The 26,014-nt window shown below is 41.5% G+C and overlaps 1 protein-coding gene and 1 long non-coding RNA gene across 20 annotated transcripts in view; both read right to left on the bottom strand.

Moving 5' to 3' along the window:
• The window catches only part of DIP2B (disco interacting protein 2 homolog B), a 257,070-nt gene that overhangs the window by 189,114 nt on the left and 41,942 nt on the right, over positions 1–26,014 (bottom strand). The gene's annotated exons all lie outside the window — the stretch shown is intronic.
• Positions 9,178–9,865, bottom strand: LOC135966388 (uncharacterized). The gene is made up of 2 exons (XR_010579702.2): positions 9,751–9,865; positions 9,178–9,328 (listed from the first exon to the last, which is right to left on the bottom strand). It is a non-coding gene; the product is annotated as an uncharacterized lncRNA (long non-coding RNA).

The raw sequence follows: 26,014 nt of genomic DNA, 5'->3' as shown, positions 1-26,014 counted from the left end.
ATTGTGATTAGGAAAAAAAAATTCACCAGGCAAATCAGGAACCAATTCAAATTTGTTGAGAGGGGAGGGAAGCACGACTAGGGAAGAGAATTCTTATGGACAAAAAAAAAAAAAAAACCTGACGAACAAAGCACTTGAAAACAAAGCTTATCAGTACTTTATTCTAATTTGGAAGAAGAAGGAAATGTCCTCTGACATCATTTATACAAAGCTTGATTCCTGCAACTTTTGTGGAATAATTTTTTATCAAAATTTTATTGTTTTAAAAAATGATGCAAAGACTTCTGGTGTCAGCCAAGGAGTAAGCTCCCCTCAGCCTCTCTCCTTCCCAGATTACAACACTCTCAACTAAATAAAATAAGCCACTCGCTGAGGACGAAGAAGAGTAAATAAACAGCAGGCAAATAGAAGAGGTAAGTCAAAATTGAAAGCTTACAATTCCACTGAGTTTCCTGCCTATTTTCTTTTTCACTCCTTCACCTCCTGGCTTTGACCCAAGGATGGGCCTGGTCCTGGTGGCCCAATTTACACAATAGCACAGGGAACACACACACACTAAAACTGCTGACAAAAATTCCCATATCCTGCTCAGAGGACTGAAAGAGCCAGGTGAGCCAAAAAGTACAGGTTAAATACCCTTTTCTTCTTCTTTTTTTTACCTTTGTTTCCCTCTGCTGGCCCTATCTTGAGGTCTGGACCAGTCACAGGACTATGCTGGGAAAAGGAGCCCAAGAAAGAGGAGATACACCAAACAGGAGAAAGCTGGAAAAGGGGATCCCCAATTCTACATAATTAACTAACATGCATCTCAGGCTGACCTCCAAGCTTGCATATGTACAACAGTTTCAAAGAAGCACAGCAAAGGCTTTGAGACCTGAGCTATAAGACACTCCCAAGTCCCAGACCTGATTAGTGCTTAGGCAGGGTCAAACAGCAGAGCAAACACTGAGAACTGAACTGACATTGGAATCTACAGAAGGTGAGAACAAACTCGAGATCTGAACTTAACCAAGTTGACTCCATGCTTAAAAAAACAAACAAATCAACATTCTCCAGAGGACTGTAACAGGACCCAAAGTCTCACAATGTAATATTCAATATGAACCACACATAATCCGAAATTACTCAACATACAAAGGACCAAGAAAATATGACCAATTATTGGGAGAAAGACAATCAACAGATACCAAAACTGAAATTAAACAGATAATAGAATTATCAAAGAATTTTAGGCCGGGAGCAGTGGCTCATGCCTGTAGTCCCAGCACTTTGGGAGGCCAAGGCGGGCAGATTACCTGAGGTCAGGAGTTCGAGACCAGTGTGGCCAACATCGCGAAACCCTATCTCTACTAGAACTACAAAAATCAGGAGAGCATGGTGGCGGGCGCCTGTAATCCCAGCTACTTGGGAGGCTGAGGCAGGAGAACTGCTTGAACCCGGGTGGTAAAGGTTGCAGTGACGCAAGATGGCACTACTGCACTCCAGCCTAGGCAACAGAGCAAGACTCCGTCTCAAAAAAAAAAAAAAAAAAAAGGATTTTAAAGCGGTTATTATAGCCATGCTCCATGAGGTAAAGGTAAACACTCTGAAAGATAGATGTTTTCAGCAAAAAAATAGAAAACTATGAAAAAGGTATAAATGGATGATGGTACAGTTCTGTAGTTTGTGGTATGAAGCTACACATGTGCTAAAATAGCAGAAAACTATACACACACACGTGCAGGTATAAATGGAAAAATCTCAATGAAATCTACAGATTGCACCAATGTCAATTTCTTTGTATTAATAATTACTATAGTTACGCAAGATGTTAACATTGGGAGAGGCTGGGAAAAGGGTTCACGGGATCTTTCTGTACATATCTTGGCAACTTCCTATAAATCTGTAATTATTTCAAAATAAAAGTGTTTTTTAAAGAACCAAATGGAAATTTTACAACAGAAAAGCGCATCAAATAAAAATCACAATACAAGCTAAATCGAATAATTGTAATAGCAAAAAAACAAACAAAAAAGGTCAGTGCACATACAGATCAATACAATGATTCAATTTCAAGAACAGAAAAAGAAATCAAAAAAACTTAACAGAGCCTCAGAGACCTGTGAGACACTATCAAAAGACCTAACATTCATGTCACTGGAACCACAGAAGGAAAGAAGAAAACAAATTATTGGTGTAGAAAGAGTAATTGAAAAAATAATGGCTGCAAACTTCCCAAACGTATTGGAAAGCATAAATTCACAGATTGAAGGAGAATCTCAAACAAGGTAAACCCAAAGAAAACTACACCCTGATACATCATAATCAATCTGCTGAAAACTAAAAATTAGGTGAAAAAATCTTAAAAGCAGCCACAAAAAAGACACATTATATGTAATGAAACCAGAATTAAAATAAATGGGCTTTCTTGTCAGAAACCATGGAAGCCAAAAGACAGTGCAACAATATTTTTAAATGCCAAGAAAAAAGTACTATTGGCTGGGCATGTACTCTCAGCAGTTTGGGAGACCAAGGCAGGTGGACTGCTTGAGCCCAGGAGTTTGAGGCCAGCTTGGGCAACATGGCGAAATTTCAACTGTACCAAAAAAAAAAAAAATTAGCTGGGCCTGGTGGCATGCACCTGCAGTCTTAGCTACTTGGGAAGCTGAGGTGGAAGGATCACTTGAGTCCAGGAGATTGAGGCTGCAATGAGCCATAATCATGCCACCACACTCCAACCTGCATGACAGAGAAAGACCCTGTCTCAGAAAAAAACAAAAGAAAAAGTACTGTCAATCCAGAATTCCAAATTCAGTGAAGATTTTTCTGTAAACCTAAAATTTTTCTAAAATAAAAATTTCATTGTTTAAAAAAAAAGATGAAATGGATAAATTTCTTGAAACATATAAAATGTTCAAATACGCACACACACATAAAGTGTGAACTACTTAGATTAAGCAGTAACAGGACCACAAAGGGGTAAATCAATTTAGAAAATGACTTTAATCTTTCCATTCAAATTTTAGAATGTCTGCCAAATTCCTTGAGAAACTAGATGAAATTTAATTGGGACTACATTGACTTTTTAGATTAATTTGAGGGTGAAATGATACCTTTTTAATTGATGTATCCTACTAGATGTGAAGACACAGCACAAAGCAGAGTAATGAAAACAGTTGGCACTGATGTAACAAACAATACCTACAGTTATTTATATCCAATAAAACAGACCAGAGCTCTTAGAATGCCATGGAAATATGGAAACATGATATATAAGAGTAGTGGCACAGATCACAAGGTCAAGAGATCGAGACCATCCTGGCTAACATGGTGAAACCCCGTCTCTACTGAAAATACAAAAAAATTAGCCAGGCATGGTGGCGGGCGCCTGTAGTCCCAGCTATGCGGGAGGCTAAGGCAGGAGAATGGCGTGAACCCAGAAGGCGGAGCTTGCAGTGAGCCGAGATTGCGCCACTGTACTCCAGCCTGGGTGACAGAGCAACCCATCTTAAAAAAAAAAGAAAAAGAGTAGTGGCACCAGCTGGACACGGTGGCTCATGCCTGTAATCCCAGCACTTTGGGAGGCTGAGGCAGGCAGATCATTTGAGCCCAGGAGTTCAAGACAAGTCTGACCAACATGACGAGATCTCATCACCACAAAAAAATAAAAGCCAGGTGTGGCAGTGCATGTCTTTAGTCCCAGCTACTAGGGGGGCTGACCTGGGAGGATCACTTGAGTCGGGAGGTCAAGGGTATAGTGAGCTGTGAGTGCACCACTACACTCTAGCCTGGGCAAAAGAATAAGCTCTGTCTCCAAAAAAAAAAAAAAAAAAAAAAAAAAAAGTAGTGCCACAAACTAGTTCATGTGGTTAGGAAAATGGCCTCAATACGTGGAGAAAAATAAAACTGGATTACTATTCTATGTCATATATAATGATGGACTCAGGTGGAAGATCTCATGGGAAAGGCTGACTTATGAAATACATAATTTAAAATGCAGAATATCTTCATTATATTTCCAGAAGACCATAAAGTAAGATTATGGACTTCCTATATCAAAGTTAAGCCCTACTCAGCAAAAGGTACCAATGACAAAATTAACATACTATGACAGATGAAGAAAAGGCAAATACCAGGTTAATATTCCAAACTCTACAAGAACACTTCTGTAAATCAAACAGGAAAAGACAGAAACTCCAATTAAAGAAATGGGCCAGGGATATGAACAGGTAATTCACAGAGGGGGCGTTCCATATGGTCTTAATGGTATATTTTTTTTTAAAGAAAATTAGCTCTGCAACTTTCAAATATATAAACGGCATTGATGAAATAAGATAGGAAAGCCCTGTTCTATGCTTTTAAGCATTTGCTCCAACCCTATATATAGAAGAGACCTAAATAACTTCCTTTCTTATTCTTATTACCATACACACTCCCTTACTATGTTATATAACCTTCTGTATTCTAGAATCAGGTATTACCATTATCTAAGACTTGCTAGGAAATCTGGAAGAACAGCTTGTGACCCTTTCTCTACTGCCCTTCTCCCCCACCTCTTTGTATTCCAAAGCCTGCTCTGGCGGTCAAGGTCAGGGAGATAACTAAAACAATTTACATGTCACTTTAGAAACTGATTTCAAATATCTGAATTATGATACCTTATTTATTCTCTTTTAATTCAATCAACAGGCACTTATAAGCCTGACAATATAGAGATAAAAATATGATCTTATTCTATCTTATTCTACTACAAGAATAAGAACACTTCAGAGAGAAGCAGACCAATATTTATGAAAGGGATGGTAGAACAGGTGAGGCATGGTGGCTCATGCATGTAATCTCAACACTTTAGGAGGATGACATGGATGGATCACTTGAGGCCAGAAGCTCGAGACTAGCCTGGCCAACATGGTGAAACCCCATGTCTACTAAAAATACAAAAATTAGCCAAGCGTGGTTGCACATGCCTGTTAATCCCAGCTACTCGGGAGGCACAAGAATCACTTGAACCAAGAAGGCAGAGGTTGCAGTGAACAGAGATCACACCACTGCAGTCTAGCCTAGGCAACTGCAGTCTAGCCTAGGCAACAGAGCAACTCTGTCTCAGTCAATTAATCCATCAACCAATCAATAATACAATGAATTTACATATGCAAAAATTACTTTATAGACAGCCTCTTCGGGAGTATAGTTTTCATAAATTAAGGTATTCTGTTATCTGAGATGCAATGTGTTTATGGATGTGCTACTTTAACTTACAGTACTCTGAATAGTTTCACAGAAGCCCTAAGACAGATTTGTAGCTCTCACTTAAAAAAAAAAAAAAAAAAAATTAAGGCTGGGTGTAGTGGCTCACGCCTATAATCCCAGCACTTTGGAAGACTGAGGCGGGCGGATCACAAGGTCAGGAGATCAAGCCCATCCTGGCTAACACGGTGAAACCCCATCTCTACTAAAACTACAAAAAAAAAAAATTAGCCAGGCATGCTGGCAGGTGCCTGAAGTCCCAGCTACTTGGGAGGCTGAGGCAAGAGAATGGTGTGAACCCAGGAAGCGGAGCTTGCAGTGAGCCGAGATCGCACCACTGCACTCCAGCCTGGGCGACAGAGCAAGACTCCGTCTCAAAAAAAAAAAAAAAAAAAAAAAAAATTACTAGGTGAAAACCATCACCTAAGATGGAGGTAGTGAATAAAGGTCTGCATTCAGAAGCATTAGAAAACATCAAAAGATTTCTGTATCTTTTAATAACTGGAAATGTTATGACAAATGTAGAATACATAGTACATAAATATACTCTAGCTTTAAGAACCTGGAAATGCCGGGCGCGGTGGCTCAAGCCTGTAATCCCAGCACTTTGAGAGGCCGAGGCGGGTGGATCACGAGGTCAGGAGATCGAGACTATCCTGGCTAACATGGTGAAACCCCGTCTCTACTAAAAATACAAAAAACTAGCTGGGCGTGGTGGCGGGCGCCTGTAGTCCCAGCTACTTGGGAGGCTGAGGCAGGAGAATGGCGTGAACCCAGGAGGCGGAGCTTGCAGTGAGCCCCGATCACCGCCACTGCACTCCAGCCTGGGAGACACAGCGAGACTCCATCTCAAAAAAAAAAAAAAAAAAAAAAAGACCCTGGAAATATCTCCCATTCTAAATGATGGCCTCTAGCACAGTTAACGAAGAATGACCCATAGAAATAAAACCTAAAATATTCACCCTTGGCTGCGTGGAGGAAAGGCAAGAATAGGGTAGTTGTCTAGCTTTCCTTAAACAATTGATACTGAGTTAACAGAAGGGAAAAGCCTGTGATTCAGATAAAATTTACTGCCAATCTAATGTGCATAGGGGTTAGAGGAATGCATTCTTATATAGGTTATTTCGTAAAGTTTTATTCTATTGAATAAATTTAAGAAATATTAAGTTGTAAAAATGTGAAAACAGTTTATTTGCCAGACACTTGCCTAAGTCTTTAACATGCTAAAGATGACTGTCAAAGAGATGAAATTAAACCACTAAATTTTATAAATGAAACATCTCACTGAGATTCATGATCATCAGGCTATAATTTGAGAAAGATGATTCTCTCTGATTCAGAATATAATTTGAAAAAGATCATTCCTTTTTTATTTTTTTTGAGACAAGGTCTCACTCTGTTGCCCAGGCTGGAGCGCAGTGGCACAACCTCAGCTCACTGCAACCTCTGCCTCCCAGCTTCAAGCAATTCTTGTGCCTCAGCCTCCCAAGTAGCTGGGATTACAGGCGTGTGCCACCACATTTGGCTAATTTTTGAATTTTTATTTATTTTATTTTTTCATTTTAGACAGAGTTTCGCTCTTGTTGCCCAGGCTGGAGTGAACTCAGCTCACGGTAACCTCCGCCTCCCGGATTCAAGTGATTCTCCTGCCTCAGCCTCCTGAGTAGCTGGGATTACAGGTACATGCCACCACGCCCGGCTAATTTTTTTGTATTTTTAGTAGAGACGGGGTTTCACCATATTAGCCAGGATGGTCTCGATCTCCTGACCTCGTGATTCGCCCGCCTCGGCCTCCCAAAGTGCTGGGATTAAAGGGCTAATTTTTTGTATTTTTAATAGAGATGGGGTTTCACCATGTTGGCCAGGCTGATCTCGAACTCCTGACCTCAAGTGATCCACCCACCTTGGCCTCCCAAAGTGCTGGGATTACAGGCATGAGCCACCACGCCTGGCTGAGAAAGATCATTCATGACTGTAAACTCTATGAGGGTAGGAAACAAGATACATATTTTTTAAGATCTTTACACAGCTTATACTTGTACATGGGCACACAAGGAACAACGGTTGTATTAAACTTGGTGTGCTACATTTCACCCCTCTACGAGGGCAAAGACTATATTTTATACATCTTTGTATTCCATCCCCACTCCCAAGGCCAAAACATCTACGATACCTTGTAAGTGTTAAAGACCTCTGATACTAGAAATTGTGTGTGTGTCTGTGTGTGTGTGTGTGTGTGTGTGTGTGTGTGTGTGGTTTCTGTCGCTGAGGCTACAATGCAGTGGCGCACTACAGCCTCAACTTCCTGGGCTCAAGTGATCCTCCCACCTCGGCCTCCCAAGTAGCTGGGACTATAGGGATGCACCACAACACCTGACTAATTTTTTTGTAGAGATGAGATCTTGCTATGTTGCCCTAGCTGGTCTTAAACTCCTACACTCAAGCAATCCTCCCACATTAGCCTCCCAAAATGTTGGGATAACAGGCATGAGACACTATGCCCAGCCTAATATTTTAAGGACCAATTGTTGGTTAGTCAAACTGTTGAGAAAATTGGTATAACACCTAAGAAAACATCTACCTTTGAATCTTTTAAACATCATTACTTTGTTATGCAGCCCAGTTTAAAAAAAAAAAGGGACAAATCATTACACCATCTTCCTCTTTTCTGTGAAGATTAACTACTAAATTACAGGAGAAGAAAGAAAAGGAAAAATAAAATGCTACCCAAAGGCCTTAGTGATGTACTCAGCAGAGAGGAATTAATAAGAAGTCTGTCCCTTGGGGAAGTATTGGGGTGATCACCTAATCACCCATGTTCTGAGTTTAGAACTGAATCCACCTTGAAACATACTACTGGGTATGGAAAGAATTATATACAAATTGGAAGAGTTTGACGGCAGGCTCTCCTTGCCCTCAACCGTACCTGGTGTTCCCCATTCTGGAGACTCTCTATTTTCCTCTTCTAGAAAATAAATCTCCAGTCTTCTGCTAGGGTGAAGAAAGGACATTCTCCTGCCTTCACAGAAGAAGAGCGAGGATCTGAAGTCTTTTCTTAAACCTTCAATGAATCCTTCCTTTTGCAACCTACTTTTGCCCCCATTTCCAGAGGGAACTGAGGCACCCACTCCTGAGCCTTTTGGGTTTTCAAAATGTAAACGGCCTTGTTCCCCCATTGCCACTAAGTCAGCGATCGTTCATCTACCCGCTTTCCAGTTTCAAAATTGTGTTGCTGTTCTCTGTTCTGCAGTTCTGTTTTGTTCTTCTGAGTTAATGCCTTTCTTTTTCTTACTGTCATTTAATGAGGTATGAGAAAAAAGAGGCTATTAGAGATATTCATTCCACCATCTCTGACTGACAGCTCCCTCAACTGTTCCTCATTTCCATTTTTTGCTACTTGAGATGTTGGTAGAATACAAGTTCAGAAATACAGTGCTGCCAACGATGTGGCCTCAAGCAAACTAAGTCACCTCTCAGTACCTCCATTTCCACATCTGTAAACATGTTAGAGGGTTCCTAAGGTTCCCTTATATATGATTCTCAATTATTACCCCTGGCAGGAACACAGAAACTTAAATCATCCAGACATCTTCAACCAGCACTGCTGCATCTAGACCTATTTTGTTTTTCCTATTACTTGTGCTACCCCTAAGGGTACAGGAGACTGATCAAAACAATGTCATACCTAAAAAACTTCTGAACTAGATTAATTCATAAAATAAAACTCCATAAATCTTGAAATCTGTGAATATTTTTTGTAGAAATGGGGTCTCACTGTGTTGCCCAAGCTCATCTCGAATTCCTGGGCTCCAGCTATCCTCCCACCTTGGCCTCCCAAAGTGCTGGGATCACAGGCTACTGTGCTCAGCCGAAACTTGTGATAATGTATATTGCATTGTGCTGATGTTTGTTCACCTTTTACCATCTGTAACACTAACATTTATGTACCTATTTTCCTTGTTTTTTGTTTTTTATAGAGATGAGGTCTCTCTGTTACGTAGGCTGATCTCAAATTCTTGGGCTCAAGCGATCCTCTCACCTCAGCCTCCCAAAGTGCTGAGATTACAGGCGGAAGCCACCACACCTGGCATTTTTCCTTGTTCTGGAAGAAATGATTCAACAATCAGTAGTGCCAATCATATGGCAGAAAGGCAAGTTCAATCTGGGAGAAACAACAAGAACTGCAGAATCAATTTACCAAGCCACCACAAAGCTTATGTAACCAAAATTCCTCTACAGCTAAGTAGTTCATGCATACAGATGTAGTCACAATAACAGTAATAATTTTTGTTGGCTTCTGCCTGCCATGGGCTCCAGCGGACCCCTCAGGCAATATCCCCCCCACCCAGCAGCCCATTAGCCACAGTTCAGGAGGTGGCAGCCACCATCACCCACTCCTTGTAGATGTCCTCTGCCTTGGAAGGCCCTGCCACTGTTGTGAGAACATTAGTGTGTAAAGTAAGAACGTACAGCCAATGCTTTATATCTGCCAAGCTAAGAAGACAGGGAGGGGATGGTGCCTACCCCAAAGTGGGGAGATCATCCAAGCCATAGTAGGTCCTCTGGGAATCTACTTACTCCTGCCTGGGTCCATGTACCACACACAGGAGAGCAGCTCCCAGACCGCAGCCTGGACCATCTATGGAAGGCAAGGTGGGTGGGGCACACAAATTAAAAATCATTTCAGCATTTCCTACTTTCACTCACCCTCTAGCCCATTTGCTTCTTCAAGTCCTATAAACTAGAAAGAGCTTATTATCTCCATTTTATAGATAAAGGATCAAGGCGCAGTGATTCAGAAAGTCTCACAATACCAACCAGGTGGCTCAAGCCTGTAATCCCAGCACTTTGGGAAGCGGAGGCAGGCAGATCATTTGAGGTCAGGAGTTCAAGACCAGCCTGGACAATATGGTGAAATCCTGTCTCCATTAAAAACACAAAAACAATGGGCCACGCACGGTGGCTCGTGCCTGTAATCCCAGCACTTTGGGAGGCTGAGGTAGGTGGATCACCTGAGGTCAGGAGTTCAAGACCAGCCTGACCAACATGGAGAAACCCTGTCTATACTAAAAATACAAAAATTTGTTGGGCGTGGTGGCACATGCCTGTAATCCTAGCTACTCAGGAGGCTGAGGCAGGAGAATCACTTGAACCTGGGAGGTGGACGTTGTGGTGAGCCAAGATCGTGCCACTGTACTCCAGCATGGACAACAAGAGCAAAACTCCATCTCAAAAAAAAAAATTAGCCAGGCATGGTGGCATGTGCCTGTAGTCCCAGCTACTGGAGAGGCTGAGGCACGAGAATCGCTTGAACTCAGGAGGCAGATTGCAGTGAGCCACTGCACTCCAGCCTGGGCAATAGGGCTAGACCCCATCTCAAAAAAAAAAAAAAGACTTACAATACGTAGTGTCATTTAAGCCAATAAATTCAGCCCTTCTAACTCCCAGTATAATGACTGTTTTACTATTAGTAATATTTATTTTACTTAAAAAGTAAATACCTGTCTTCATAGTGGCAAAACACTACAAGGAATACGATGTATCAATAGATGAATAGTTAGTAAAAAGATGAGGAGTTGGCAGGGCTAGATGGCTCACGCCTGTAATCCCAGCACTTTGGGAGGCCAAGGTGGGCAGATCACGAGGTCAGGAGTTCGAGACCAGCCTGGCCAACATGGTAAAACTCTGTCTCTACTAAAAATACAAAAATTAGCCAGGTGTGGTGGCAGGCATCTGTAATCCCAGGTGGCTGGGAGGCTGAGGCAAGAGAATTGCTTGAACCTGGAAGGTGGAGGTTACAGTGAGCCGAGATTGCGCTACTGCACTCCAGCCTGGGTGACAGAGAAAGACTCCGTCTTGGGGGAAAAAAAAAAACAATGAAGAGTCAGTCAGACATATGACACAGGAAAATGGGTAGCAAGAAGAAGAGAAGCAGTCAAGACATGCTAAATCAACAAAGATTTAATTTCTAAAGATTGGTGTGTGGTTTTTGCTGCTGTTCAGAATAGTTTCTTGAGCTGCTACACAAACATGGCCAGGCTATCCTTTGATATGTGTGTTTCGTATATCAGTGGAGCAGAGAAGCACACGAGAGAAGGGAAACTGACAAGAAGCAAAGGGAAAGAAAGGCTGCTCTGCTCAGGGAGGCCCCTAGAAGTAAGAGGAGGACATGAGGTGCCAAAGGAGTGTGGGGTGAAAGGAAACAAGAGGTGAGAGGCCCAATGAGATGGAAAAAGTAAGTATTAAAGATGACTGGGCTTGGAACAAGATGAGGGTAAAAGTCAGAAGTCAGAGGCGACAAATAGATAAAAGGCAGATAAAAAGTGACTAAAAGACAGCATGGGAGAAGAGAGGAGATAAAGGGCAGCTCGGGCAACTTCCAGTCAGAGATAGCAAAATGAGTGCACAGCCTCTGTTCTTTCTCATACCTCACTGAATGAGTAGGGAGGAAAACATAAGCATTAACCGTAAGGACAAAAAAGAACCAAAGTGACAGCAGCAACAAAATTTGAAATTTGGAAAGCAGGTAGATAAGCAATAAATGTCTCAGCAGAGCCAAGAAAGCTGAATCCTAAGTGGCAAACACAGGGTAGGGGTGGGAAGGTGGGGAGGAGACTTACACTATGAAAATACATAGGAAGGGGAGAACAAATTCCCCCTGGAAATGAGGGCAAAACATTATAAACAGGAAGATTAACTAAAAGTTTAAGAAAAGTTAGACTCCTAGATCCTCTTTCCTCTTCCAGGTAGCCAAGAGAATGTCTTTTCCTCACACTACAGAAGACTGCAGTTATTTTCTAGAAGGGCAAAACAGACAGTCTCTAGAATGGAGGACACCAGGCAGAGTTGAGGGCAAGAATATAATATTCAAAAAAAAAAAAACATTAAAAATGGGAGATGTCAGTAGGGCGCGGTGGCTCATGCCTGTAATCTCAGCATTTTGGGAAGTTGAGGCAGGCAGATCACGAGGTCAGGAGATAGAGACCATCCTGGTCAACACGGTGAAGTCCCCGTCTCTACTAAAATACAAAAAATTAGCCAGGCGTGCTGGTGCACGCCTATAGTCCCAACTACTCAGGAGCCTGAGGCAAGGGAATCGCTTGAACCTGGCAGGCAGAGGTTGCAGTGAGTCTAGATGGCGCCACTGCATTCCAGCCTGGCGACAGAGCAAGACTCCATCTCAAAAAAAAAAAAAAAAAAAAAGGAGATGTCTTTTAGAGATGCACTCAACCAAAGTGAAGAAGTCAGCTCAAAAAGGTAAAGACATGAGACCCAGAATATACAAGATGCAATACACAAAGTAAAGGAAATCCCTAAGAAACTAGAGAGGGTTGATCCATTCTACTGCCATGCCACGCACCCAGTGACCAATCCATCTAAACCAAGGCATTTCAGAAGATTCCAGGAAGGACTTATTCAAGATGAAACTGACAGAATACCTGATGTGACCGATCATACAGAGGGAGATTCATGCAACTTACAGAGACATACCAATGACAAATACATAGAAAATAAGCAAATAAAACATCTTGCAATTACAGAGAAAACAAAATTTAAGCAGTAAAAAATAAAAATATACCACATGATTTAGCTATCAACAGCATTTACTTAGTCATAACATAAAAAATATCAATCTAATATTTAATCAAAATTTTGCTATAACTATATGGAGGGGAAAGTGGTATGGACATTTGGGTGGGTAGCTAAGGTGGGAAGCCAGTGTATGATGCAAAAGTACTGAAAATCAAGAAGAAATGTAAGCACGTTGCTTAAAGGTATAAAGGTAAATCCAGACAGGATCAGTCAAAGAAGTAAAAGAGGTTATCTTTGGGGAAGAGGAAACTGGGTAGAAGAGGTAAGCAGAAGACTGCTATCTGTGGTGACGGCTTATAAAATTACTTGCCTCTTTAAAATACGTGTGTGTAAAACTTTAATAGAAATAAAATTCTATTAAATTTCAGTAAAAAATTAAGAAAAAAGGAAAACAGCCCAAGCACACAGGCTCACACCTGCAATCCCAACACTTTGGGAGGCCAGAGTGGAAGGATCAAATGAGCCCAGGAGTTCAAGACCAGCCTGGGCAACATAACAAGACCTCATTTCCACAAAAAATTTTAAAAATTAGCCGGGCATGATGGCACATGCTATAGTCCCAGCTACTTGAAAGGCTAAGGTGAAAGGATCACCTGAGCCCAGGAGATCGAGGCTGCAGTGAGCCGAGATCACGCCACTGCACTCCAGCCTGGGCGACAGAGTGAGACTCCGTCTCAAAAAAAAAAAGAAAAAGAAAACCAACTCAGGCCAGGTGCAGTGGCTCACACCTGTAATCCCAGCACTTTGGGAGGACGAGGTGAGCAGATCACCTGAGGTCAGAAGTTCAAGATCAGCCTGGCCAACATGCCAAAACCCCGTCTCTACTAAAAATATAAAATTAGGCGGGCATGGTGGCACGCACCTGTAGTCCCAGCTACTCGGGAGGCTGAGGCAGGAGAATGGCTCGAACCTGGGTGGCAGAGGCTGCAGTGAGCCAAGATTGCACCACTGAAGACTCCGGGAAAATAAATAAATAAATAAAATAACTCAAAATAGATTAAAGACCTAAATATAAGAAGTTTATTTTTAAAAATTTTAAACGTTTTTTAAAAAGAACTTTATAAACTCCTAGAAAAAAAACATGGAGGAAAAGCTTAATAATACTGGATTTGGCAAGTATTTCTTGGATATGACACCAAAAGGAAAGGAAACAAAAGCAAAATAAGATAAATGGGACTATATCAAACTTAAGAACTTTTGTGCATCCAAAGACATAATCAACAGAGAGAAAAGTTAACTTACAGAATGAGAGAAAACATTTGCAAATAATGTATCTGATAAAGGGTTAATATCCAGAATATAAAAAGAACTCCAATAACTCAACAATAAAAAAAAAAAATCAACCCAATTAAAAAACGGGCAAAGGATCTGAACAGACCTTTCTCCGAAGATGGCCAATGAGCATATGAAATGATGCTCAACATCATTCATCATTGGAGAAAAGCAAATCAAAACCACAATGAGACATCGCCTCACACCATTAGGATATCCATTTAAAAAAATAACAAGAAATAACAAGTGTTGGTGAGGATATGGAGAGCCCTTGTGCATGCTCGTGGGATTGTAAAATGGTGCGGCCACTATAAAAAACAGTAGGGAACTTCCTCAAAAAATGAAAAATAGAGCTACCACATTATCCAACAATGCCACTTCTCGGTATACATCCAAAAGAACTGAAAGGGTCTTGAGGAAATACCTGCACACCCATGTTTACAGCAGTACTATTCCAATCGCCAAGACGCTGAAGCAACTCAAATGTCCATCTACAGATGAATAAACAAAATATGAAATATACATACAATGGAGTATTATTCAGCCTTAAAAAGGCAGGACATTGGGCAAGGCATGGGGGCTCATGCATGTAATCCCAAGACTGGGAGGCCAAGACGGACAGATCACTTGAGCTCAGGAGTTCGAGACCAGCTGGGGCAACATGGCAAAACCTTATTTCCCCAAAATATTCAAAAACTAACTGGGCGTGGTGGCATGTACCTGTAGTCCCAGATACTTGTGAGGGTGAGGTTGGAGAATGGCTTAAGCCTGGGAGGCACAGGTTGCAGTGCACCAAGATCATGCCGCTGCACACTAGCCCAGGCAACAAAGTGAGACTCTGTCTCAAAAACCCCCCCCCACACACACACACACAAAACAATTTTTTTTCCCCCCGAGATGGAGTCTCGCTCTGTTGCCCAGGCTGGAATGCAGTGGCATGATCTTGGCTCACCTCAACCTCCGCCTCCCAGGTTCAAGTGATCCTCCTGACTCAGCCCCCCAGTAGCTGGGATTACCGGCAAGTGCCACTATGCCTGGCTAATTTTTGTATTTTTAGTAGAGACGGGGTTTCGCCATGTTGGCCAGGCTGGCCTCAAACTCCTGACCTCAAGTGATCCACCCTTACTGGCCTCCCAAAGTGCTGGAATTACAGACATGAGCCACCACGCCCGGCCTAGAATCTGGTCTTTAAAATACTTCATTTCCTTCCTTCCTTTCTCCTTCCTTCCTTCCTCCCTTTCTCCTTCCCTCCCTCCTTCCTTCCTCCCTCCCTTTCTCCTTCCCTCCCTCCTTACTTCCTTTCTTTTTTTTTTCTCTTAAAGACAGGGTCTCACTGTGATTGCCCAGGCTGGAGTGCAGTTGTGCAATTTCAGCACACCGCAGCCCTGACCTCCCCAGGCTCAGGTGATTCTTCCACTTCAGCCTCTCAAGTAGCTGGGGGTACTACAGGGAAAGACAGGGTTTTGCCATGTTGCCCAGGCTGGTCTTGAACTCCTGGACTCAAGCAATTTACCCATTTCCACCTCCCAAAGTGCTGGGATTATAGACATGAGCCACTGTGCTGGACCATCTTTCTGGAAATACTACTGATAAACCTTAAATCTGTAGCTGAATGGAATTCCTAGAAGAGCAACACGTTACTAACTCTTTGAGATTTATGTTGGCAGCATCTGCCACTGGGCTACAGTAGTGTTGACTAACTTCAGAGAAGCAGGCTGCCTCTGGAGTAACAGCCTCCACAAGCACTGACTAACAAACCACTCCCTTCCCACTGAAGCAACACTGTTTAGAATCTGGTTCTACCAGGCCTATTCATTTCCTTCTGTTTAAGATAACTTTCAATAGGGTAAAATGAATCATGAGGGATGGAAAAGCCTGTTCGGTTATCCAGACCATTCCCCTCAGGACCCTAGAATACGGAAAACCTTTATAGAGCTATTAATAAACTAATGGTTATGAATATCTTAGAGTCTAATCATTCTTTTAGACTGGGTGTCTCTCAAACATTCATAGTTAGATTCTGAGTAGTTCAATTTCTCATTTCACTTGTGAATGTCCTAGCCTCATGAAAAAGATGAATGGAAAAAAAAAAATCAGTGAAGAAACTATTCAACGAAACTGCAGGAAGCTTCAATTTTCAAAATTCCAGCTGGCCCCACGAATACACTGCAGCCCTGAATTTAAAACCCAAGAAATCACATGGGAATTTTAAAAACTTAACGTTATCCATCACATACAAAACTCATCAGGTCCAAAAAGCAAAATTCACAATCTCTAGGTGTTTCATTTTCCTTCACTGGACAAGGCAATAACGCAGGGCAAAATGGCTGCCATCCCGCTGGCTAAAGAAGGAATGCTCAAGGCTCAGGTAACTTGCAAAGCCCAGAGTTCCTAGAAAACTGAAAAGTGCCAATGACACAGAAGAGAGAGTTAAGAAAATTTCCAAATTTCATACAACTAGGTACCTTGATTGTTAAATTTGGAATTGGACTTTTCCTTAGTTATATAAAGAACTTAAATCTCTATACCTAAAAAAGAAAAAACAAAATTTAACAGAATGAAACATAATTTTGTGCACACAGACTTAAGCTATTTATAAGTGGTGATGATAAAATGAAGTTAAACAGGCTACCAATGTCATATTAAACATAAAATTCAGAAATCATGAACAACCACATGGCTTTTTTTTTTTTTTTTTTTTTTTTTAAATGAAGTCTTGTTCTGTCACCAGGCTGGAGTACAGTGACACGATCTCGACTCACTGCAACCTCTGCCTCCGGGGTTGAAGCAATTCTCCTGCCTCAGCCTCCTGAGTAGCTGGGACTACAGGTGCATGCCACCACGCCCGGCTAATTTTTGTATTTTTAGTAGAGACAGGGTTTCACCATATTGGCTGGCCAGGATGGTCTTGATCTCTTGACCTTGTGATCCACCCATCTCAGCCTCCCAAAGTGCTGGGATTACAGGTATGAGCCACCAGGCCCGGCCCCTTTTTTTTTTTTTTAACCAGCCCCCACTTTCATCCCTGACTCTTGCTCAGTAGAAGAATTCCAATTGATAGTCCAAAAATGAAGCAGCTGTACTCAGAGTTTCACTACTCCAGAATACTTTCTTCACTTAGTTTCAAAGGTCACACGGGTGTCTCATTACATAAAATTTAAACTTTAACTCCGAGTTATGAATAAGCTATAACCTGTGTTAAGGAAACCTGAACACACATTACTACAACACTAGAAAACTGCACATTTTCTGAACAAATCCTGTCACTTCTTAAAGAACTTAAGATTCCTTGTGATGTGCAGAAAAACACTTCTTAGTGTCTTACACTTTAAAAATGCACGCCAAGGCCAGGGGCAGTGGCTCATGCCTGTAATCCCAGCACTTTGGGAGGCTGAGGCAGGGAATTACCTGAGGTCAGGAGTTCAAAACCAGCCTGGCCAACATGCCGAAACGAAACCTACTAAAAATACAAAACTTAGCCGGTCGCGATGGCAGATGCCTGTAGTCCCAGCTACTCGGGAGGCTGAGGCAGGAGAATCCCCTGCACCCAGGAGGCAGACGCTGCACTGAGCCGAGATTGTGCCATTGCATTCCAGCCTAGGCAACAGAGCAAGACTTAGTCTCAAAAAAAAAAAAATTAAATTAAAAAATAAATAAATAAAATAAAAATGTATGCTAATACCATGCATTCTGTAGCTTAACTGACTGCAAGTTACTCTGTATTTTTGTGTATGTGTGTATATATACACACATACACAACATACATGAGTATGTATACAAATACAAACATTTTTTAAAGGACATCGTTGTTAAAAGTTAAAGTAGCTAGCTGGATCCTTATCTCCCTTTTCCTGCTCTCCATTATTTTTAGTTTTTTACTTAAGATCATTTTATTTGAAAAATATCAGAAAAGCATACACAAAAAAGTATCACTCATAATTATCACTTTTTTTGGAAGTATACCTAGTAAGAAGTAAAAGCTCCTTACTCTAACCCCTCTAAACCCAATTCTAGATGAAATTGCCACTAAACTTGATGCGTTTTTCCTATTTATAAAAATATATACACATTTTATTCAGTTTTACTATTTAAAAGGCAGGGTCTTGCTCTGTTGCCCAGGCTGGAGTGCAGGAGTGCTGCCCTAACCCACAGCAGCCTTGGACTACTGGGCTCAAACAATCCTCCCATGGCAGCCTCCCAAGTAGCTAGGACTACAGGGATGCACAACCACCCCTGGCTAATTTTTGTATTTTTTGTAAAGATGGGGTCTCACTACATTGCCCAAGCTGGTCTCGAACTCCTGTCCTCAAGCAATCCTCCTGCCTCAGCCTTCCAAAGTGCTGCGATTACAGGCATGAGCCACTATACCCAGCTCACACCCTTTTTTAAAAAAGAAATGAAATCATGCTATACATAGTGTCACAGCCTATTTTCACTTAATATATTACAGATTTTTTTTTTAGCTCAGTACAATTTATAGCTCTAGCTCTTTTAGTAGACTTATTTTTTTTTAGCAGTTTTAGGTTTACAGCAAAACTGAACAGAAGGTATAGAGATTTCTCTTATACACTCTGCCCCCACACATTCTAGCTCACTTTTTAAATGGATGAATAGTAAGAATAAGTCATAATTTCACTATTTTTCTATTGACAAGTGTTTAAGGTGTTTCCATTTTTTGTTCTTACAAATAATGCTTTGATTAACATCTCTCTACGTATGTTTTTACCATTCATCCTATTGTTTTGAGGGACAGATTCCTAGACATACAATTGTTGGGTGCCAGGTTACACAAAATTAACCCTGCTTTGAGTTACTGTTAAATTAGCTTCTAAAAAAAGATGGTATCAATGAATATTTCCACTAAGTATTTTCAAATTACTCTAGTGTTGTCCAGTCATCATTCAGTTACTTCCCAGAAATATTACACTGTTTTAAGCCAAACTTTAATTTGTATTACCAACTGAATCAATAATCAATCATCAAAGTTAAACATACAAGTTTATTGCCTCTATAAAAAGGGCCCCTGCCCAGCAGAAAATGAAATGCATTGTTTAGAAAGTGATGTTTTCACTGAAGCCAAGGAAAGAAAGGATTTCACCAAAGTTGGTGGTTAATAGTACCACAAAGGTCAAAAAAGAAGGGAGGTCGAGGCGGGTGGATCACCTGAGGTCAGGAGTTCAAGACCAGCCTGACCAACATGGAGATACTCTGTCTCTACTAAAAATACAAAAATTAGCCAGGGTGGTGGCACACGCCTGTAATCCCAGCTACTCGGGAGGCTGAGGCAGGAGGATCGCTTGAACCCGGGAGGCAGAGGTTGTGGTGAGCCAAGATTGTGCCATTGCACTCCAGCCTGGGCAAAAAGAGCGAAACTCCATCTCAAAAAAAAAAAAAAAAAAGAAGGGAGTAAAAATAAGGAGATAAGGTGGACGAAACCTCCAAGTAAGCAGTTTCAGAAAAGTAGTAAATACAGCCAAATAGACAGTGGTATATTTTTTAATTGTTTTGTATTATAAGTAACGTGTTTCTAAATTATTTATACATAAAACCAGTTATAACTTCACAAGAGATGTCTCATTTATTTTTCTTTCTTTACTGCCCCCTACATTGGCCCTGAAAAGTGAGACATGGGGCTGTGATACATTCATAATAAGTTTTAAAAATATTCCTACTTAAGAACAGCCCACTCCCTCCTCTCCCATACAAAAAAAAAAAAAAGAGAGAGAGAACTAACATTTATTGGGCACCTATTATCTGCAAGGCAATCAGGAAATACTTTGTATGCATTAATGTATTTAATCCTAGCAAGAATGTGACCTCCTATTTTACAGATAAGGACATTGAGAGGCCCAGAGAGGAAAATAACTTGCCCAAAACTAAGTGCTAGAAAAAGTATATTGGTCAGGTTCTTCACTTCACCTCACTTACAGAAGGTAAATATGTGGGACATATGTCACTCCTGCAACAATTACTATTCAGTGACAGGACTTCTTAATCACTGATCTCAGGTTTGCCTCAGAATGCTTCACAACTCATGTAACAAACATTTACATGTACCCCCTGAACCTAAAATAAAAGTTGAAATTTTTTTAAAAAAGAATTTTTCACAACACAGAACTCCCACCAACAGGGAGGAATAAGCATCTAAAACTATATGCTGTACCTGAAGTAAACCATGCTGCCTTTCACTTGATACTAATGATATTTCTGAAAAGCAGGACCACCTCTTGCTATACTTTTGCATATTTGCACATGTGTGCATATACAATAAGACGTCTCCATCTTATGTGAAGAAGGAAGTACGTCTGGTTGGCAGGGATTAGAACAAGATAATGCAATCAGCGCTGAGTGGAAACAAAGTTGACAGAAACTGCCACCTGCTATATTCAGTTGTACTCATTTCCATGAAAAGAACGGTAAAATCAAGAGAAGGAATTCTGGCCAGGTGCAGTGGCTCACACCTGTAATCCCAACACTTTGGGAGGCCGAGGCGGGCAGATCATGAAGTCAGGAGATCGAGACCATCCTGGCTAACACGGTGAAACCCCATCTCTACTAAAAAAAAAAATGCAAAAAAAAAAACTTAGCTGGGCGTGGTAGCAGGCGCCTGTTACCAGCTACCCGGGAGGCTGAGGCAGGAGAATGGCCTGAACCCCGGAGGCAGAGCTTGCAGTGAGCCAAGATCGCGCCACTGCACTCCAGCCTGGGTAACAGAGCGAGACTCGGTCTCCCAAAAAAAAAAAAAAGAAGGAATTCTGCTTTTATTTCTACCATGCTATACACAAGTCCTCAATAAATCTTATTTTAGGCCAGGCATGGTGACTCACGTGTATAATCCCAGCACTTTGGGAGGCCGAGGCAGGTAGATTACTTGAGGTCAGGAGTTCGAGACTAGCCTGGCCAACATGGTGAAACCCCACCTCTACTAAAAATACAAAAAACTAGCTGGGCATGGTGGCACACGCCTGTAATCCCAGCTACTTGGGAGTCAGAGGCAGGAGGCGAGCTCAGATAGTGTCATTTAAAAAAAAAAAAAAAAAAAAAAAAGTCCACCTCCAAAAAATAAAAAATCTGATTTTATCTGCACTGTTGATTTTTCTCTGTTAAAAAGGCATTCCATAAGTACATTCTGTAAGTCTATTTCACTGAATAAAAGAGTCTGAAATCTACATAATTCTTACTTATAAATATAACGGAACTCATGACATAAAGCAAAAACGCAGAAAGTATTACAAAAGTAATTTAACTATAATTTTAAAATACCACTGAGTTACATCATTCATTCAAAACCCATTCATTAAATTACTACCACATACTGAATATTCACCTAGACAATAGGAACAGTCATATAAGTAAGATTCAGTCCTTGTCCATAAAAAGCTCAGTCTAGAGCCAGGGACAGTAGGTCATGTCTGTAATCCCAGCACTTGAGTCCAGAAGTACAAGACCCTCAGCTCTAAAAATATTTTAAAAATTAGCCAGCCAAGAAGGCACGTGCCTGTAGCCCCAGTTACGCGGGGAGGGTTGCTTGAGCCCAGGATTACGAGGCTGCAATAAGCTATGACTGCACCACTGAACTCCAGCCTGGGGAACGGGGCAAGACCCTGTCTCTAAAAAAAATAATAATTAAAGATAAATAAAAAGCTCAGTCTGAGAGACATATAGAAGATTACATACACTTGTATGGTAAGTACAGGGATCAACAACACTTTTTTTTTCAGTGCCAGATATGAAACATTTTAGGTTTTACTGGCCTAAAATCAAGGCTGTAACGTAGGCATTTCTATAATCATTTAAAATGTAACAATTTTTATAATGTAAAAACTATTCTTAGTCATAAAATGTACCTATCACAGTTAGTGTTCTCAGCACCTCTTTGATGTCAACAACTCCAAAAGATTAGAAATAAATTCATCAATGACTCAAAAAAAGCATTATTTTTGCCGGGCTCGGTGGCTCCCATCTATAATCCCAGCACTTTGGGAAGCTGAGGGGGGTGGATCATCTGAGATCAGGAGTTCCAGACCAGCCTGGCCAACATGGTGAAACCCTGTCTCTACTAAAAATCCAAGAAAATTAGCCAGATATGGTGGTGGGCGCCTGTAATCCCAGCTACTCAGGAGGCTGAGACAGGAGAATTGCTTGAACCTGGGAGATGAAGGTTGCAGTGAGCCGAGATTGCACCATTGCTCTCCAGCCTGGGCGACAGAGCAAGACTCACCTCAAAAAAGAAAACTGAGTATTTACTATGTGTCTAGCACTGTGCATGGACCTGAGAATATTAATTAGGCATTCTTGGTTCTGAGCCCTTCTGTTCAGTCTGGTGTTTCACTTGAGAAACCACCCCCAGCTGAGCAAGACACATCAAACTGTGCTTCAAGGGAAATTGTTGCTAGAGGAACTCTGTGAGATCTGACTCAAAACAGTTTGTGACATGCTGCACCTTGTCCCCTTTCTGGTCTCTATCTTTGCCTCTCCTACCTCCTATCTACTCCAGTCCTTCTTCCAGTCTGATGTCTAACTTAGCAGCTTTTCCCGCTATGACCCTCCCAATTTACTTCCTGGTCTATTTCCTATCTCCCTTGCTCCTTCATAGAAACTGTTTTCATACAGTATCCTGATAACTGACCTCTGACTTGGTCCTGTTTGTTCTTCTTGAATACTAACTCAGGAGGCAAAGGCAGTGAGTGTCCTGGGGTTTCATATCAATCCCTTAGGAGGGGTGGTTAATGGAAAGAGCACTGGCTTAAAAGGCATGAAGAAGTACGGCCTTAAGAAAACTTTAACCTCAAAAAAAAAAAAAAAAAGAAAAAGAAAACTTTACACGTTGGGTGCGGTGGCTCACGCCTGTTATCCCAGCACTTTGGGAGGCTGAGGCAGTTTGATCACCTGAGGTCAGGAGCTTCAGACCAGACTGGCCAACATGGTGAAACCCCATCTCTACTAAAAATACAAAAAAAAATCAGCTGGGCCTAGTGGCGGGCACCTGTAATCCCAGCTACTTGGGAGGCTGAGGCATGAGAATCGCTTGAACCCGGGAGGCAGAGGTTGCAGTGAGCCAAGATCACGCCACTGCACTCCAGCCTCGGCGACAGAGCAAGACTCCATCTTTAAAAAAAAAAAAAAAAGAAGCTGCTTTCTCAAAAACATATGTAAATTCTGCTTGTCCTTACAAATAAATAAATGTTTTTTATAAAATTAGCTGGGCATGGTGGTGCGTGCATACACACCATGGTATAGCCTTGGGAGGCTCAGGCAGGAGGATCGCTTGAGCCTGGGAGGTCAAGGCTGCAGTGAGCTGTGATCATGCCACTGTACTCAGCCTGGGTGAGAGACCCTGCCTCAAACAAATAACAGTAATTGTTTTTCATCTAACTTTTTTATCATTTACTTCTCAATAACAGTAAACACTTAGTGAGCTCTAATTATGGGCCAGCCATCATGAATTATCTCATTTAATCCTCACAAAAACCTTATGAAGTGGGTTCACTATTATCCAAATTTCAAAGATGAGGAAACTAAAGCTTAAGGAGGCTAAATAACATACCCAAATTGCTAAACTTGTAAATGAAAGAGCTAGAATTTCAACTTACTCTAGAGCCCAAGCTCTTAACCACTGACTGATACTACTTTTCTATCCTTTGCCCTTAGTATCTTTATTTTTGACTTTTGGCTTGCAGCTCTCTTAAATTGTATTCTACCTCTGTAGAAAATGGAAGTCAATTTAATTTGTTTAAATAATCCCTAATTTTTAAATGGATAGATTAAAACATATTGAGATCCTAAACCAGTACACAATTTAAGCATTAACTTGTATGTTCTATACTGTGTACACAAACACAACTCTAGTAAGTCAGTATCTTCAGGGATTGTGCTTTTAGTAGTCTCCAGGGTTAGAGATGAATTTATGTTCATCCACCCATACACTCAGCTTGTCCCCCATGCAATCAGGGCCCATATTTATTTGTAAGACAGCTAGCACTGCTGGGGAGGCAAAACTAACTACAACAGAACGTCTGCTCTTATTATCTGGCCTCCAAGTAAGCAACCCATAGGGAGACAGGATGTGTGCACATTTTTACCAAAATAGCATCGTCAACTCCTAAACATTTACTGTGTGATCAAGAGACCCCACTGAAAGTAAAATTTCAAGACACAGAGAGAAGACATCTGCAATGCATATAACCAAAGAACTCATATCTAGAATATATAAAGAACACCTATGAATCAATAAGAAAAAGACAAACACAACTTTAAAACTGCCAAAACACTGGAACAGATACTTCACAAAAGGGGATATCCCAAAGCCAGTAAACATATGGAAAGGTGCTCAATATTATTAGGCATCAAGGAAATGCAAGTTAAAACCACTAAGAAACACTATGGATCTACCACAATGGTTAAAAGTAAGAAAACTGTCTGGGCACAGTGGCTCACGCCTGTAATCCCAGCACTCTGAGAGGCCAAGGCAGGAACTCAAAATGTTTTGTTGTTGTTGTTGTTTGTTGGTTTGTTTTGTTTTGAGATGGCGTCTTGCTCTGTCACCCAGGCTGGAGTGCAGTGGCGCGATCTTGGCTCACTGCAACCTCCGCCTCCTGGGTTCAAGTGATTCTCCTGCCTCAGCCTCCCGAGTAGCTGGGACTACAGGTGTGAGTCACCACATACAGCTACTTTTTTGTATTTTTAGTAGAGACAGGGTTCCACCATGTTAGCCAGGATGGTCTCGATCTCCTGACCTGTGATCCACCCACCCTGGCCTCCCAAAGTGCTGGGATTACAGGCATGAGTGACCATGCCTGGCCCAAAATGCTATCTTGAGCACAGGAGTTCAAGACCAGCCTGGCCAACATCTGTGAAAAAAAAAAATTTTTTTTTTAATTAGCCAGGCATGGTGGCACATGGCTGTAGTCCCAGCTACTCGGAATGCTGGGGTGAGATGATCACTTGAGCCCAAGAAGTCAAGGCTGTAGTGAGCTGTGAGGGAAGGGGACGGGGAAGGGGAAGGGAAGGAAAGGAAGAAAGGAAAGAAGGAGGGAGGGAGGGAGAGAGGGAGCAAGCAAGCAAGTATTGGTAAGTAGAGGAAGAAATGGAACTCTCATACATTGCCAAAAGGGCTGTAAATTGGTATAAACACTTTGGAAAACTGCTACTACTACTGAAGCTGAACATACGCATACCCTAAGACAAAACAATTCCACTACTGGTAATTGCATCTAAAATATGGACACCACAAAACACATACAAAACATTCACAAAAGCCAAAACTGGAAACAAATCAAATGCTCACCAACAATAGAATACATAAATGTGGTACAGTCATACAATTAAAATACTGTGCAAAATGAAAAAGAATTAGCTATTGTTACAAGTAACAACACAGATGAAACTCATAGCTACAATGTTAAACAACAGAAGCCAGACAAGAAAGAGAACACACATATGACTCCATTTACATGGAATTCAAAAACAGGCAAACCAATGTGGCCGGGCGTGGTGGCTCACGCCTGTAATCCCAGCACTTTGGGAGGCCGAGGTGGGCGGATCACAAGGTCAGGAGATCGAGACCATGGTGAAACCCCGTCTCTACTAAAAATAGAAAAAATTAGCCGGGCACAGGGGCGGGCGCCTGTAGTCCCAGCTACTCGGGAGGCTGAGGCAGGAGAATGGCGTGAACCCGGGAGGCGGAGCTTGCAGTGAGCCGAGATTGCGCCACTGCACTCCAGCCTGGGCGACAGAGCGAGACTCCGTCTCAAAAAAAAAAAAAAAAATGATGATAGAAGTGAGAACTGCAGTTAACGTTGAGGGAGATAATAATTAGGAATGAGCATGATTTCTGGATGTTGACAACGTTCTCTTTCTTGAACCGGATGGTAGTTTCACAGGTGTGTTCACTTTGTAAAAATTTGCTATAAATTCACTAAGC

This window comes from Macaca fascicularis, chromosome 11 (genome assembly GCF_037993035.2).
Source record: "Macaca fascicularis isolate 582-1 chromosome 11, T2T-MFA8v1.1".
NCBI lineage: Eukaryota > Metazoa > Chordata > Mammalia > Primates > Cercopithecidae > Macaca > Macaca fascicularis.
This window is presented reverse-complemented; position numbering and strand designations above follow the sequence as displayed.